The sequence below is a fragment of the Euleptes europaea genome, chromosome 2, assembly GCF_029931775.1.
Source record: "Euleptes europaea isolate rEulEur1 chromosome 2, rEulEur1.hap1, whole genome shotgun sequence".
In the NCBI taxonomy this organism is placed as follows: Eukaryota; Metazoa; Chordata; class Lepidosauria; order Squamata; family Sphaerodactylidae; genus Euleptes; species Euleptes europaea.
Genome location: NC_079313.1, coordinates 139,037,833 through 139,049,755, shown reverse-complemented (window position 1 = coordinate 139,049,755; position 11,923 = coordinate 139,037,833). Strand labels below are relative to the sequence as shown.

Below are 11,923 nucleotides of genomic sequence, written 5' to 3'. Positions count from 1 at the left end.
TCTGCTCATTGAGTACGTCTGTTCTCAAGACCTTTAGGATACCCTTATCTTGAGATAAATAAGATTAAGGGAGAACAGGAGGATTTTCAAAGAGTTTGAGGGCCGTCATAAAGAAAATGAGAAACAGTAAACATTGGAACTTGGGTCAGAACAGAAGGAAGTACATTTCACAGCCGTACAAAGGATTAGCTGACGTCCACTATTCCAAACCCGCATCATTTCAAGAAGGATACTGATAAACTGGATTCTGTCCAGAGATTAGTTCCAAGGACTCTCAGATCTCTGGAAGGAAGGTCATGGGACAACAGGCGAAAAAGAAGTTGTCAGTGGTGATCCCAAAGAAAACAAGATTAAAGTGATCGCAGCTGTTTTCACACTCAGAAGAATTTCAAGAAAAAGTCACTGTTCTTTCGAATGCTTCTCCGTGTTCAAGAGTATAGGTCAGGGAGTGACAGTCCGGATTATAGGGAGGGAGACCAAACCCAAGGTGCATTCTGGTCAGTTCAACATGGCTCTCAACTCGAGGAGCTGTTTACATCAAAGGATATCACAAAGAGTGATTAAAGGGTGGAATTTGCTACCAGAGGATGTAGTGATGGCCCACAGTCATTGATGGCTTTGAAAGGTGACTAGACATATTCATGGAAGAAAGGTCTATCAGTGGCTACTAGCCATGGTGACTAAAAGGAACCTCCATATTCAGAGGCAGTCAACCCCTGAATCCCAGTGCCAGGAGGCAACATCAGGGGAAAGCCTCTGCCTCTATGCCCTGTTGTTGGCTCTCCAGAGGAACAAATTGCCTGCTATTTGAGACAGGATGCTGGACTAGATGGACCACTGGTCTGATCCAACAGGGCTCTTCTGGTGTTCTTATGAAGGTGTTGGCCTCTATGCCTTGTTGGCCGTCCAGAGGAACTGGTTGGCCACTGGATGAGACAGGATGCTGAACTAGATGGACCACTGGTCTGATCCAACAGGGCTCTTCTGATGTTCTTATGAAGGCCTCAGCCTCTATGCCCTGTTGCTAGATCTTCAGGGGAGCTGGTTGGCCACTGTGGGAGAAGAGGATGCTGGACCACTGACCTGATCCAGCAAGGCTCTTCTTAAGTTCTTATGAAGGTCTTGACCTCTATGCCCTGTTGCTAGACCTCCAAGAGAAGAAGAGCTGGTTTTCTATAAGCCAATTTTCTCTATCTTTTAAGGAGAATCAAACCGGCTTACAATCTCCTTCCCTTCCTCTCCCCACAACAGACACCTTATGAGGTAAGTGAGGCTGAGAGAGCTTGAAGAGAACTGTGACTAGCCCAAGGTCACCCAGCTGGCTTCATGTGTAGAAATCTGGTTCACCAGATTAGTCTGCTGCTCATGTGGAGGTGTGGGGAATCAAACCCGGTTTTCCAGATTAGAGTCCACCGCTCCTAACCACTACACCATGCTGGCTCCCTGGTTGGCCCCCATGTGAGGCAGAATTCTGGACTAGATGGACCACTGGTCTGATCCAGCAGGGCTCTTCTGATGTTCTTATGACACTGGATGGCCTGTGCTTCCATGAAAAGGTGGGAGGATCACATACTGGAGATGTTTTAGGTACAGAGAATCCTCTCTGGGTCAAAGGGCTCTATAAGATCAATGCTAGCTAAACTATGGGATTGCCCAACCATGATGCGCCACAACAGCAATTTCCAGAGGATGTTGTCACCCAGAGCACGCTGGCATAAAAGTCCTCCTTTGCAGTGTAAGGTACTTTCATGAGTGGATCACATTGCCTGTAAAACCATTAATCTTGCGTAGACTGTGGGGAAAAGCAGGGAATTCAGAGGGCTTCGGGATTGTCCGTGGGAGGGCAGAGGGCCTCTGTGGTCCACATCCATTGGCTACGTGCAGGAGCACCTCAGGAAGACGTCTGGCTGGTGGTTGGACCTGAAGCTGGATAGAAACAAGTCATGAGAAGACAAGAGTCACTGGAAAAGAACATAATGCTAGGAAAAGTTGAAGGCAGCAGGGAAAGAGGATTGACTCCATCAAGGAGATGGATTGACTCCATCAAAGGAGCCACAGACCTCAGTTTGCAAAACTATTAATGAGTGGACGTTTTGGAGGTTGCTATAAGTTGGAAGCGACTTGACAGCCCTTAACAGACACACACAACTGGCACTAAGTCCTGTAGCCCCATCCCGTGGTTCTCATGGGGGTGAAGTCTGATTCCACAGGTAATCAGAAGGACTTGTACACATCATGAATAATCCTTACAGCCTGCTCTGAAGACTGGGTACTAGGCTAAGCCCCCTTCTGCACACAGATGCACATTTCATGCTCTATTGGGAGCCCTGCATGCATTACAGAAGGGGTCCCTAATGTGGTACCCGTGGGCATCATGGCACCTGCAAGCATATCTAAGCTGGATATGCTTAGAGCCATGCATAGCTGTGTGCATATTAATAAATCCGAACCAAAAATAAACCCCAAATTAGCCATTTCGATAAATTTCCAGTTCAGGTTTACCGAATGCACAAACGTGGGGAGAAAGCTAAAACCAAGTAGGCAATTCCGGGTCCTGGGGTGTGTGTCATTTTTTGAGGTAGAGCCCCCAAATTCACAGCGTGGCTTGAAGGGACTGTTCTTGCACAAACCCCAAAGTTTGGTGAAGATTGGGTCAGGGGGTCTGATTTTATGGGGTTTGGAAGGGGTTGCCCCCCTTCCTCCATTGACAATTATTGCAAAATGACCCCCCGCCCCCGGGCCAAGTTTTTTTGGGAAACCTGGAAATAAGCTGAATGCCCAGTATGGGTATTCGGCTTATTTCAGGTTTCCCCCCCCAAAAAATCAGGCCCACCCAATTAACCCGAACCCGAAATTTAACGAATTTTTGTTGATGTTGCACAGCCCATGCAACCTCAGCTGGATAAAAGAAACTGCTTTGGCCAGGTGAACCACATTCTGTGCCAAGAAAAGCCGATTTCTGCATACTGATTCTGGTTTTGCATGATTTATCTCACTGTCCAGGATGTCCTCATTGGTAGCCGTTGCCCAAGTTTGCTGACTGTCGCAGGTAGACAGCTGGTTGCAAAGCACCGTTCAGACACACAAACATTTGAAGCTGCCTTAGACAGAATCAGACCCTTGGTCCATCAAGGTCACTATGGTCTATGCAGACTGCCAGTGACTCCTGGGTCTCTGGCAGAGGTCTTTCACATCACATCACCTTCTACCTGGTCCTTTAACTGGAGACGCCAGGGATCGAACCTGGGACCTTGTGCATGCCAAGCCACACACCCTCCTCTTTCACTCAGAGGTTTGAACCCACCCAAAGGAGAGCTCTGGTTGCCTGCAGGTTTATGATGCAGGTAAGAAAGGGAAAAGAAAGGGTTGCCAACCTCCAGGTGGTGGCTGAAGATCTCCTGCTATTACATCTGATCTCCAGGCGATAGAAATCAGTTCCCCTGGAGAAAATGGCTGCTTTGGCCATTGGCATTGAAGTCCCTCCCCTCCCCAAACCGCGCCTTCCTCAGGCTCCACCCCCAAAATCTCCAGGTATTTCACAACCCAGAGCTGGCAACCCTAGAAAAAGAAGCAGCCCAACCCCATCCTGTCATCTCATTGGTCTTGTGGGCCGTCACTTACATTTCAGAAGCCACTGGATGAAGGCACCTGGGAAGGGTTTATCCTAGAGGAGGGGGAGAGGGAGAATAGGGTGTCAGGCATGTCTCAGCTGAACAGGGGTCACGAACATCCCCCCAACTGAGATTCAGCAAAGTGCCTCTTTGAGGGGGAGGGGTGCTTACGAAGGAGGGATGATCAGAAGAGCTGAGCGAACACAGGAGGAGAAACAGAAGAGCCAGAGGCTGAGTTACCTTCAAATCGATCTCTGAAAACTGGCCTGTGGAAATTGGCATGCTGGAAAGAGTGGTGTGGATTTTCCCAAGCAGTCCAAAGAATACATAATCTGGAGAGGGCAGAGAAAGAAGTAAGTGTTTTCCCTGAGCTTGCTAATGCTGCCGATCCTGGTTGGAAGGGACCACCAGGGTCATCTAGTCCAATCCCCTGCACAGTGCAGGAAATTCACAACTACCTCCCCTCCACACACACACAATGACCCCTATTCCATGCCCTTCCTCACTGTCAGTCTTCAAGCAGAGGCTGGACAAGCACTTGTCAGGGATGCTCTAGGCTGATCCCGCATCGAGCGGGGGGTTGGACTAGACTGCCTCTATGGCCCCTTCCAACTATATGATTCTATGATTCTCTCTGGAGTTAGCCCATGTTCAGCATAATCCCACTTCTGCCTTCCATGCCAGCGAGCAAATCAACCGCACCCTAGGCAAAGATGGTCTTCTCACCTGGGGCTAGCCAAGAAGCTGCTTCACAGCCACTGTAACCCCCACCCCAGATGTACATTAAGTATTCCCAGAATGTCATGTAAAAGTGCCTCATAAGGTTCTAGCAGGCAAGTGCAACTGTTGTATACCATTGACTGAAAAATGGTACACTCCAATCTGGGATGGCTGTCCTCTTCCGCCAAGTGGGCCGCTTCAGGAGGGATACACATGGAGGGGTAAGGGAGGAAAGGGACCCCCACCTAGCCAGACAGATCAGTCAAATCAACCCTATCTTTAGGGTTTCCATTTGCCTAGTTATGGTGGGCAATTGACTAGGCGGCTCACCGCCCCCCAGCTGGTCAGCGGGCAGAAGCAGTCCAGCTGAAGGGGGGAGCGATCTGCACATGTGGCACGATGACATCACTTCCGGATTTACCCCAGAAGTGCCGGCATCACAACACACTAGCATTGTCCCCCACCCCCACAAAACTCTACAGTTTCCATAGAGTTTAAGGAGGACACTGCTAGAGCATCCTGTGCGATGCCGGCATTGCTGGGATAAACCTGGAAGCGGCATAATTGCACTGCGCAGACAAATCACCATCCCCAGCCCCGCCTCCCCAAAGCTCCCGCTTGTGGCCGGGGGGACCTGGCAACTCTGATCTCCAGGATCAGAGGAGCATGCCTGTTAGGTGCTGTTATTAGGTGCTGAGGAACACAGGCAGGATAAATGCTGCTGCAGTCGTCTTGTTTGGGGGCTTCCTAGAGGCCCCTGGTTGGCCACTGTGTGACCAGACTGCTGGACTTGATGGGCCTTGGTCTGATCCAGCAGGGCCTTTCTTATGTTCTTACCTAACTGGCTGGCTGGGACAACCACCCCAGATAGAAGGAATGTGCCACTATGCCGTCAAGGGTATGCCACATAAGGAGTGGATGTTGTGTGGGGGAGAGACTCTCTCAAGAAGCAAGAATATTACCAAAACCACAAAGAATGTTACCATTGAGAATGTGGAGCTGTTCGTTGATGAGACGGAACCAGATCTGGAAGATGGGGCATATCTGAAATGAAGCAGAACATCAGCACCCAATAGCTGGGGAACGTTCCAGTATTCCACGGCCTGGGAAAATATGGGGGAATATTAGGAAAACCTTTTTAACAATAAGGGCAGTTCAGTGGTGGAAATGGATGCCCAGGGATGTGGTGGGTTCTCCCTCCTTGGAGGTTGGACAATTATTTGTCAGGGATGCTTTAGGCCAACCTACATGGCACAGGAAATAGACTGGATGGTCTTTAGGAACCCTGCCCACTTTTTACTCCTATGATTCTATGAAAATACATTCCCTGTGAGAGGGAGACCAACAGAAAATGCCGGCCAGGTCCGCACCTTGGGTAGGAGGTGGCCTGGAAGCTGACCAGCTGTGACGTCTACCAATACAACTGACTACCTGATAACTGGGGAGGCTGGAAGGAAGATGGGGAAATGGGAAGCTCTGCCCAATGTATGCACAGCAAAGGTTGCTGCTCAGGGGTGCAATGGAGCTGGGGTGGAGGAGAGAGGGGGTGAAGGTTCTGTGCTGGCCTGGAGAGGAAGGAGTGGCCCAAGATAAGACCAATGCCAAGGGCAAGGCTGGTTTGTTGCCAGGGGGCTTTCCAGCTGCTCTTCTGAGCATGACACTTTTGGAAAAGTTGGGGGAAATGTTCCAGCCCAGCGACTCTGGAATCCATGCCCTATGAAGAGAGACTTAGGGAGTTGGGTTTGTTTAGTTTGGAGAAGAGAAGGTTGAGGGGAGACATGATAGCCATATTTAAATATTTGAAGGGATGTCATGTTGATGAGGGAACTAGCTTGTTCTCGGTTGCTTCAGAGACTAGGACATGGAGTAATGGATTTAAACTAAGAGTAAAGCGATTCCACCTAAACATTAGGAAGAACTTTCTGACGGTGAGGGCTGTTCGACGGTGGAATGCACTGCCTCGGAGGGTGGTGGAGTCCCCGTCTTTGGAGGTCTTTAAGCAGAGGCTAGATGGCCATCTGTCGGGAGTCCTTTATTGTGGGATCCTGCATGGTGGGGGGAGGGTTGGGGTCACTGAGGATGTGGGGGGAGGTAGTTGCTAATTCCCTGCATTTTGCAGGGGGTTGGACTAGATGACCCTGGTGGTCCCTTCCAACTCTATGATTCTATGACTCTGCAGGTCAAATTGTCAGCTTTGCACCAAAGAGCCAACAGGCCACTCACCATTGTAGGCAGGAGCGTCCGGATGGCTGCGTTTATCCCACCACTTACAAGGTTTGTCAGCAGGCTGAGGAGAGGGAAAAAATACAGTACAACCCCCGTCAGATTTCAGATGCGGATTTCCAAATTCCAAAATGTTGTTACTGTTCTTATCACCAAGCAATCTCAACAAGGGGAATTTGTTCCCCCTATAGATGGTAAAGGTTAAGGCTACTAAGGCTGAGAGGGAAGGTGCGTGGGATAGCGTGATCCCATCAGATCTTGGACACTAAGTAAGGGTTGGTAAATGGATGTGAGATCACCAAGGGAGACCCTGCAGAGGAAGGCAGTAGCAAACCACCTCTCCTTCTTATTTGACATGAATGCCCCTTGCTGAGGTCACCTACGGTTGAAAGGTATGGCAAGTAGGGATTCGAGCCTCGGTTTCCCAGATCCTAGTCTGACACCTTAATCACTACACCACACTGGCTCTTGGTTACTTGAGAGGCTGGGTTTTATATTTTGGGGTGGTGGTAGCAAAGAAGAAACACTCTTTTACATGCAGGCAAACATGCAACATGCATGTGAGTACACACAGACAAATGATGGGATTGTGACACCCTCAACCCACACTGAAGAAAGGAAAGGAAATAGAGGATTCAGCACAAGAGATGCCATTTGGCCTGGAACAAAGACGATCTGAGCTTGCTGGATTGTTTCTCATGTCCAAAGAACAACATGCGAAAAGCCGAAGAATAAGGAGGAGGCCATGGGAAGAGAGCATTTAAGGCCAGCATTAAGCAGCATGTCCGCACAACTTTATGTTGAACAAGAAGAATTGAGGGCCCATTTCTTGGTCTGTGTGCGCTCACCAATAATCTGCACAGGTGAGAAAGCTTTATGGCCTGTTATGAAGAAGAAAATGAGCTGAATAGGAAAGGAAATTATTGGACTATGAAAGGCTGGACAATAAAACAAGCTAACCAAGGGCATGGGGCAATTAATCTCTATAAATCCTGCTCTAGAGAGCCCTCCTGCAGGGTATGGCCTGGACCAGATTGGGGTGTATTCCAGCACCTCTTCTCAACTGACCAATATGTCCATAATTGCTATGACTCACCTCTTGCGCAAATGGATGGTAAACCCTCCAGCCATCTCCGCACAATTTTTAAGTACCAGTCTGAGATCTCCAGGTTTGTCCTGAACCACAGCCAGGTGGGCCGTGATGTTCATCTCGACGGAAGATCCACTCAGGAACTTGAGCGAGCTAGGAAACAAAGGCAGACAAGGCTTGTAGAATCCATCAGACACTGCTGAGAACATTGGTAGGTCAATAATTTTAAAGGGTAGTATATATAGTTGGCAAAGAGTGCAAACAACTTTTTTTACTATTTGTATAAATTTGTGGGTAGAGCTTAATACTAAGGGTTTTAGTGGTAAATTGTGAAGAGCTGTGCTGGTCTGACTGTTTTTAATAAAGATTGATTGATTGATTGATTGATTGATTGATTGATTGATGGATGGATTGAGGCAGACAAGTGTGAGTGTTTTGAGCGTTCATTCTGAAACGAAGCCGCAGTTTTCAGAACACATGTATTTGCCAGCAATCTCATGCCTGGGAGGAACTACACAGAGTTTGGGGGGTTAGGTTGGGTTGGAAATGAAGACTTGACCCTTAATACGGAACACATGAAGCTTCCTTATATTGAATCAGATCCTTCACCCATTAAGGTCAGTAGAGTCTACTCTGACTAGCAGCGGCTCTCCAGGGTCTCAGGTGGAGGTCTTGCACATCACCTCCTACCTGATCCTTTCAACTGGAGATGCCGGGAATTGAATCTGAGACCATATGTGTGCAAAGCAGTTGCTCTGCCACTGAGCCACGGCCTGTTCCCAAAGAATACAGAGACTGTCAACCAGTGCTCTGGGTCTGAACATGGCCATGCAGGGATGGGGATAGTCCTGTTGCTCCACCCCCAGTGGGCTCTCTTTGTCTCTGCATCAGGAAAGGAAAATGTGAAGGAAACGGTATGACTCACCCTGGGAAACTCATTATAACCCTGCCCTGCAGGGTTAGCATCAATTCAGCCCCACGGATGACCTTCCAAGATCCTCGGACAATCTCAAGGTTCAACGCATCCCACCTACACAGTGAACAGTATAGAAGACCATGAAGAAGTGGGTTGGGCCATGCTTGACTGGTACCTTTGAAGGTTTCCATTTGAGTTAAAGATCATGAATCCCCCCTCCCCTTAAATGATATTGAGGTGGTGAAACCACCACAAATCACGCAAATTAACTGAATCTTCTGAATGGCAAATGTCCATATTGGATCGGGGAGATTTTCTGCATTCTCATATTCCTCACTAGTAAGTTCCTATTTTTTTTTGCGGGGGTCTATTTTGCATGTGTTTTGCTCCCTCTAGTGGTCCACTCGATATTACATCAGTTTATGTCCTGCATAAAAACCTGCAGTTTAATTCTGCAGGGAGCTATCCTGGACAAAAACGGATGTAATATTGAACAGACCACTAGAGGGAGCAAAACACATGCAGAGCAGGGTGGGGAAACCCTGAAGAAACAGGAACTTACAAGCGAGGAAAATGGGAATGTGGAAAAGGCCACGGAGAAAGTATGCTAATGTGCACATTCAGTATGACTTCTGAAAGAACTTGTGCAAGATCTCTATCCGGCCCATAAAGATCAGTTCACCTGGAGAAAATGGCCGCTTTGGCAATTGGACTCTATGGCATTGAAGTCCCTCCCCTCCCCAAACTGTTCAGGCTCTGCCCCAAAAAATCTCCAGGTATTTCCCAACCCAGAGCAGGCAACCCTAGCTAAGGGGTGTGTCATCACACACCACCACACTCAATATGATTTGCTTGGGTCAGGAATGAAGCCTGAACAGCACAGCTGCACTCTGAAATGGTTGGGCAGAAGGTGGAATGAATTTGTTCTGCTCCATCAGGAAGAGAAGGGGGCAGCAGCCAGAATGGGTCCCACGGTCCTCTCTGGATGCACATAGAACACCATGGGAGATGAGTGTAGAACAGGCAGGGCATTCCCAGCGCACATTCTCATGCATCCCTAGCACTGGTTGGGAACGTTCCGGATACTCATGGGCATAATATTGTCGAAGGCTTTCACGGTCAGAGTTCATTGGTTCTTGTAGGTTATCCGGGCTGTGTGACCGTGGTCTTGGTATTTTCTTTCCTGACGTTTCGCCAGCAGCTGTATTTTCAGGAAGGAAAATACCAAGACCACGGTCACACAGCCCGGATAACCTACAAGAACTCATGGGCATGTTCTAGATCTGCTTCTCTCCCAGCAGAGGCTCCAGCCTAGGGTTGCCAGGTCCGTCTTCGCCACCCGTGGGAGGTTTTTGGGGCAGAGCCTGAGGAAGACAGGGTTTGGGGAGGGGAGGGACTTCAATGCCATAGAGTCCAATTGCCAAACCGGCCATTTTCTCCAGGGGGACTGATCTTCGTCGGCTGGAGATCACTTGTAATAGCAGGAGATCTCCAGCTAGTTCCTGGAGGTTGGCAACCCTACTCCAGCCCAAATGTTGGGTAGAGGACATTTCCTGTTTAAGATTACATATTTGGTCTTCCAGGAGGGAATACAAAATAATTCCCTACACACAGAAATCCCTAACACAGTGATTCCCCAAGCTTTTTAAGCCTGCGAGCACCTTTGGAACTCCGACTCCGTGGTGAGGATGCAGCCACAAACTGGTGGTTGCAGCTTACCTTCAGTCACACAGTAGAAATCCTTTGCGCTGTGGAGGCAGCTGCTGCCAAAGCAACAGTTTTAAAAATCTGCCACATGCATAAAGTTCTACACGTCCCCCTTCTCTCTTTCTCCCATCTACTACACTGTACTTGCTATTTTGAAAATAGCTGTAAGAAGGATGGGGGGGGGGAGGGACAGTGCAACCAGCAAAGCACTGTAGGGTACTGATCAACTTTTTGAACTGAGCAATGGACAGGTTGAAGGGATCCCTTTTCTGACTGTCCTATGATCTGTCTTTAAAACAATGGCTCAGGCAAAAGAGGACAATGAACTGGAAATACTTGAAAAGGAAATAAAGGATTTCAGGGCTACGTTCAAAACCACTTGTTATGGAGAATCTACTGAACAGACGTTGGGGCTAAGAGACCAGTGGCTGGAATCTATAAGCAAACTTACAGGTAAATGGTCTAAGAGACTAAAGGAAGGGGACCTAATGATGAACAGATCTCAAGAATATACAGATGAGTTGCACCAGAAGAACAAATGCATTGAAGAGAAACAGGAGAAGCTACTGGAAGTTCTTGCTAGCATCAAAGATGGATAAGAACAAAATGCAGACTTGATGGATAACATTCAGGCGCTCAAGCAGAAGTTGATCAGGACAGGGGAACTTAGAAGTAAAGCCACAGAAGAAAAGATGGAAAGACTTAGAAAGGTTGAAAAGACATTTAAAGAGCGGACCGGGCTAGAAATACGGAAAACCTGTGCTAATCATCTGCAGTTTATATTCTGCTGTATTGACCACAAAGATCCTGACAAGTCATATGTGTTTACCCTCTCCATAAATGAAGAGGGAGCCTATGAAGTGATCTCCTGTTCTCCTCCCTTAGACTGCATAGAAGAACTCCAGCTAAAAGTGAGAGAAACCAATAACTTGCATTCATTGCTAACGTTAGGAAAGCCTTCATTGCTTTGTCATATAAGTGATATCTTGTAATACCGATAACCCTGTCTTCGTACCTATTTTTAATGTTTACTTGGGGGGGGGGAAGGAAAGAAGAAGAAGAAGAAGAAGAAGAAGAAGAAGAGTTGGTTTTTATGTGCCGACCTTGTCTACCACTTAAGGAAGAATCAAACCAGCTTACAATCACCTTCCCTTCCCCTCCCCACAACAGACACCCTGTGAGGTAGGGGGGCTGAGAGAACTGTGACTAGCCCGAGGTCACCCAGCTGGCTTTGTGTGTAGGAGTGAGGAAACAAATCCAGTTCACCAGATTAGCCTCCATTGCTCATGTGGAGGAATGGGGAATCAAACCCGGTTCTTCAGATCATACTCCACCGCTCCAAACCACTGCTTTTAACCACTACACCACGCTGGGGAGGCTCCTGCCATTTCCTTCTGTTGGGGGCATTGCTCCATTAGCTGTGCATTCTTACTGCCTTATTCCCTCCAACTCACCAATTAAATGGTTCCTTCGAATTACCACTTTCTTGCAGGAGACCTTTCAGGTCAAGTAAGTTGCCTCCAAGGAGACCTTGTAGGCTTTGATTGCCACCCAGCAAGCCGTCTTTACCGAGGAGACTGCCACCGACCAGACCCTTCTCGTCAAGAAGGCCTTTTCCCCCGAGCAGACCACCATTTCCTGACTGACTTCCGTCAC

At 48.2% G+C, this 11,923-nt stretch overlaps 1 pseudogene; it reads left to right on the top strand.

Annotated features, from left to right (window-relative positions):
• The first annotated feature begins 10,566 nt into the window (after nucleotides 1–10,566).
• On the top strand, nucleotides 10,567–11,249 carry LOC130473821 (kinetochore protein Spc25-like; annotated as a pseudogene).
• Nucleotides 11,250–11,923: the final 674 nt, after the last annotated feature.